The sequence below is a fragment of the Gigantopelta aegis genome, chromosome 7, assembly GCF_016097555.1.
Source record: "Gigantopelta aegis isolate Gae_Host chromosome 7, Gae_host_genome, whole genome shotgun sequence".
Taxonomy (NCBI): Eukaryota; Metazoa; Mollusca; class Gastropoda; order Neomphalida; family Peltospiridae; genus Gigantopelta; species Gigantopelta aegis.
The window spans coordinates 4865064-4871129 of NC_054705.1; the positions used below are offsets into that span (position 1 = coordinate 4865064).

General features: G+C 37.3%; 1 long non-coding RNA gene across 1 annotated transcript; it reads right to left on the reverse strand.

The window, feature by feature from the left end:
* Positions 1–4025: 4025 nt before the first annotated feature.
* LOC121377031 lies at positions 4026–5736 on the reverse strand. Its single transcript, XR_005958576.1, has 3 exons — positions 5576–5736; positions 4958–5012; positions 4026–4130 (listed from the first exon to the last, which is right to left on the reverse strand). It is a non-coding gene; the product is annotated as an uncharacterized LOC121377031 (long non-coding RNA).
* Positions 5737–6066: the final 330 nt, after the last annotated feature.

The following is a 6066-nucleotide window of genomic DNA, read 5'->3' on the forward strand; positions in this document are numbered from 1 at the left end:
AGATCGCAGTACACTAAGGTCACAGTCGCCCGTGACCCAGTGTACGCGACTCGATACTCACGCAGCACGCCGTAACTAGCTAAGAGTCCCCCCAGGTGTGTGTGTGGGGGGGGGGGGAGGGGTAGTTCGAGAGCACAAACAGCAATGTCTTACTTCTTAGCGAGTTAAAATCGGAGTGGAAAGTCAATGTACCTACTTTAACGTTGTTTACGTGTATTCATACGCGGTGAAGTGTCACTGTTTGTAAATATGGATGACGTACACATAGAAGACGCCAGGTAGTTTAATTTGGGTGAATTGAAAGAAAATGACCCTGAAGAATACTCTCCAGACAATATGGCAACGCTTGCTGCATCGGCCTCTTCAAGCAGAATTTCAACTAACAATCGTTCTGTTGAGCGAAATCAGCTGATCGATAATGTGCAGTCACTCGCAGCAGACGACACCTATAACTCACGCTTTGCCAACATAAACAAAATTGATATGGAAGAACTTTTAGAGAATATTCACTCTAAAAATACCCAAAAAACAAACACAATTTGGAACCGACATTTTCAAAAGTATGTTTATAATATTTACCACATAAATAATTTAATTTATTACGAGTTATGTAGGCTATAGGGCCTAACAGTAAAACGTGTTCACCAAACATAACATGAAAGTCTGACAAATCTATTCTTCAGCTAGAACACACGGCTCGTTTTCTTGGTTCAAATACACGATAGTATTTTTCATATAACTAGTTTTGAAAATTTATTTCCAATTTCGTTACCCTCATGATGGACTCTTCCTGTCGATTGACGTCATTCAGTCACAGACACGTTTGACAAAATGTGGAAGAGTAACGTCGGAGAATTTCGTGAATGAAAATAGTTCGCTATTTATATGACATTAAAAATTTAATTTACAGAAAATAAAATAAAATAAGGTTAAAGGCATTTTGCAATGGACAACACCAGTGTTCATTCTTGTTTCTTCTCGGGGTGATATCGTCTAATTGACGTTGGCTACGTGGATGACTACGCGGCTCGGTGGTCATCCGGAAATCCGCCGTTAATTAGATGATATCACTTCTGGAATAAAATAAAAAAATGGAAACGGGTGATCTCCTAAATCAGTCACGAAGTTTTTAAAGGAAACGTGCTATACTTTTGTGGATTAGGAAGAGATTTTTTACGTGCTGTTTACTACTTATTCGATTGTTTCGATAATGTGCGACCGGCATCATTGGTGTCTTGGGTAAGCCATCGGAGATAAGACTGGCAGGTACAGGGTTCGCAACCCAGTACCGGGTCCCACCCAGAGCGAGTTTTAGCTACTCTTCTTTCTCACTAACAACTAACCACTAACCCACTGTCCTGGACAAACAGCCTAGATAGCTGAGGTGTCTACCCAGGACAGCGGGCTTGAACCTTATTTGGATATAAACACGAAAATAAGTAGAAATGAATGAATGAATGATAATGCCCGGACGTTTTTGTGTTAGATCAAGCGCATTGACCGATCCGTTTTTATTCAATACATTGGATTGGTACTCTGGTACCTTGATTTCGCTTCTGACACACACACACCCCACACACCAAAAAAAATAATAATAAAAAAATAAAAAAAATAAAAAATAAAAAAATAAAAATGATAATAATAAACCAAGCCTGTAGGACGTCACATAACATTGTTCATCTAGCCTTATGAGTTACATTTGTAACATGAAAGCGTATTATTGTTTTAGTGTATGCAATGTAACTTCAATATACAAGCGTTTAAATAGCAGGTTAAGACAAACAACACTAACATTCAAATAATTTGGGGGTAAAAATACAATTGTGGATTTGGAATATTTGTACAAGTTTACATTATGATTATATTCCTTTTTCTTTTATGCGTTACTGATTAAGTGGGATACAAGCAATGGTAAAATGTTGTTGAGAGAGAGAGAGAGAGAGAGAGAGAGAGAGAGAGAGAGAGAGAGAGAGAGAGAGAGAGAGAGAGAGAGAGAGAGAGAGAGAGAGAGAGAGAAATCCGTGTACTTGTCCACCTTTGGCTTGTACCTTGTAAATACAATATTTTGAATAAAGTGGTCACATTAAATCCATGGCTGCATATTTGCAAATGCTAAATTCTGATTACAATGTACTGACTAAAAGATAGAAGGATCTGGAGTAAAACAAACGTATACTGAGGCAGGCCTGAACGAAATGCTGTACTTCCTCATTGACAGATTTGGGACAGGACATATACACAGGAAGTATTTATCCCAATAGGAACCAGCTGTACTCCATTACTTGCCGATTTGTTTCTTTGTGTACATCAATCAAAGTATCTATGTAATCTGGCTAAATAAAAACAAAGACATCTGTCGAAAAAGTTAATTTGACATTTCAATATATTGATTATCGTATATCATTCAATAATAATAAATCCAGTGATTACCTTCCATTGACTTTCCCATCTGAGTGTCAGATGTAAAGGATAACACGTGGAGTACAAAATCTGTTTCTTACCTTCATCTATACATAGTGATTCAGAAAGACTTTGGCCTTCATACAAAGCCGATTTTAAAGACCTGCTTATCGCTTTGGTAGAGAAGTTCTTTGATCATGGATATAACATCGAAGGACTCCCGAAAGCCTTGAGAGAGTGTTGTGGTAGACACTCGGAGGCAATTTCATGATATGACACATCAATGACTAAAATGATGTTTGGTGCAATAGCCTATTTTGTATTTTTTATTCAAACGTTGAGCAATAACGGTTCATCAGTTATAAATACAAAGAGCATCCTGGAACGGAACGCAACAGATAATATAATAGAACATGTTCAAATCGACATTGTCTCTGGGTAGCCCAATCACCTAGGTTTGATTCGTTTAATACTTTCAATAGATGTTTACATCAACTACACAATTTTTAAATATTATTTGTACTTAGCAACTCTATTAATTTGAACATAGATGGATGAACCCTACAGTATTTCCTAATTAATACACCTCTTAAATCGAAAGTGAACAACACAATACGCAATGAAAAGAGTCTTCAATGACTCTGATTTCACAAAATATGCAAATTCTATCAATATTATTACAACGACCAACTTCAATAGACAGGTTACGTGAAGACAATCAAATGCATGTGGTGCACCTTTTATACAAATCTGTAATATATTTTATGAAGTAGTTCTGTAATATAATTTTGACCTTTTCTCGTTGTAGCCAATGCACCACGACTGGTAGATTACAATTTGTGGTATATGCTATCATGTTTGTGGGATGGTTCATATTAAAGATCCATTGCAACTAATGTAAAAATGTACCGGGTTTCCTCTAAAAAAAACTAACTAAATGGCTGACATCCAATATCCGATGATTAATCAATGAGCTCTAGTGGTGTCGTTAAACAAAAACTTTAAACTAAATTTGGCCATGTGCATGTTTTGTTGTTTTTTGTTTTTGTTTGTTTTTGTGTCTTTGTGGTGAAACACTTCTTCATTTCAACTATGGACTTGATGGCTGTAGGTTGGGATCATAACGGCCGACACCGGTGGGGCAGGAAGTGCTCACCTTTCATGAACACCTGATAACATCACTGTTTTTACTCTGATTCATGAGTGCAGTGAATGAATGGCTGAATGTTTAACGACACACCATCAAAAACAATGCATCGGCTATTGCGTGTCAGACTAAGGAAATGCGTAAGTCATCATGAACATCAGTGTAAAAATTCAAGTTATCCTGTCTATGAGATGGTGCATAAAAAGACCCCTTGCTGCTAATCGAAAAGAGTAGCACATGACGTGGCGATAGCGGGTGTCCTCCCTCGGTATCTGCGTGGTCCTTAACCATATCTCCGACGCAATTTTAACCTTAAATGAAATGTGTTGAGTGCGTCGCCTTCCTTCATATATATTCTTAAAACGCAGTGTTTGTGTGGATACAATGTTTGAGCCAGATCGAGAACGGAATGCAGCCCAGAACCTTCACATCTTTGGATTCACGTCTGATGCATTGTATATAGAAGCGATAACACTTGTTTTTTTGACTAAATCTTTATTTCAACTTTTGTGATAACCGTAATGGCGATTCTACTCCATCTCGGAGAGTTCTTCCACCTGTTTGATGAGGTCTTCTTCTGAAACTAAAATATAAAACAGTTTAACACAAGAGATGCACGGTGGTGACGTCGGGTTAATTATTGTAGTATATAGATTTTACCTTTAATGCTTCTGGTAGTATTCCTAACAAATAACTGGGGTTTTGAAAACTATCAATGTTTGTATATTGTGTATAGTAGCTCCTTGTTTTATTATGTATGGAATATTGTTTTCGTATATACGTGGGAGGTAAACTCCAGTTTGGATTATTAAAGACATTAGGACGTCCAAAACGCATACCAACTATACAGATACTAATAATCGAAATAGAAAAAATGCATTTATGACATAGTTTTAATAGGTAAAATAGGCCAGCACACTCAGGACAGTCTCTTTAACACGAAAACACTGTCATTAATGGAATACAATTGAAATGTAAATATATAAGATCAGTACCACAATATTAATTTAAGACAAATAGAGAAATATGATACATTACTGATGTTTGAAGTTCACTCTGAACTCAACCGATTTTATTTACGGTTATATGGCGTCAGTCATATGGTTACAGACCACACAAATATTGAGAGAGGAAAACTACTGTCGCCACTTCATGGGCTACTCTTTTCGATTAGCAGCAAGGGATCATTTATATATGTCCCATCCCATAGACAGGATAGCACATACTACTGTCGTTAATGTACCAGTCGTGGTGCATTGGCTGGAGCGAGCAATAGTCAAATGGTCCCACCAACGGGGATCGATCACAAACCGACCACGCATAAAGCAAGCGCTTTACCACTGGGTAAATTGTATACAAGTACAATACATAAAATACACGGTAATACTGAAATAAGAGATTATTACTTACGTTCGGCCAGGTCACGGACATTTCGTTTGAACTCCTTCAACTGGAACAGGGTCAACTGGAAAAAGAGTAAACTGATGTATTATTGTTTATTGGATGGCATGCACATTGGTAGTTTTCACAAGTTCTCTTCAGTTAACGTTTGTTTTCTTTCACGGCACCACTATAGCACGCTGATTCATTGAATGTCAAATGTGGCACGAAGTGTTTAAGAAAACCCCACTACCTTTGTCCATTAGCAACACATAATATTTTCCTTAGTCTTGAGACACTGGTTGGGTCAGGAAAACATCATTTAGAGAGTAGGTCTACCGATGGGGTCCGATTCTTTAGCCCGCATATTTCGCTAGATATCCACTCAGGATTATTCACTTAGGCTGTATCAGGGTTTCAAACATTTACCAAGCCGAACATCTCTTAGTTTATGTGTAAAAGCTAGTCTGTGTTTCTGCCTCAATTGTAATTATGTACCCAATAACAGTACATGTGTTCGACACTGATGAAGGTAGCTGAGTTATCTTCATCATTGCAATATTATTTGTACTGGTAACCTACACAACTATCTAAATAACTAATGTTATTTTTAATATGCTACAGAAAATAGAGACAAAAATATCTTACAAGAGCCAGACAAGGCATCCATTAAGTCACGTGCTTCTCGCTCGCCAATCATCTTGCTGAGTTCTTCCAAGTCCACGTGGCCATCTTTGTTAAGATCGAAGCTGTTCTCGTCACGTTTCCCTATTGTTTTGATAGTGTCCCAGCACTGCTTAGCGTTGTTCCAGACTACCACAAAGTACAACAAAGAGAATATATTAAAAACAATGTTAAACCAGATAAGAAACTTATGTAATTTAGTCATCATTCCTTGCCCCAGTGCTTTAACTGTACTTTTTTTTTCATCTTTATAATTGTCAGACATTTTGAAATTGTTTGACATTAACAGACTGTTCAAGTCAATTATATTAGACACATTCCCCCTGCAAAATAACGACCCCACTGTTCGCGTTATATGGTGAGCTTGGTAGGATGCCAGGCAAGTGGAATATCGATAAAACAATAATTTATTACCTCAGGCAAATCATCTAAACTGTCTTTACTTCTATTCAAAT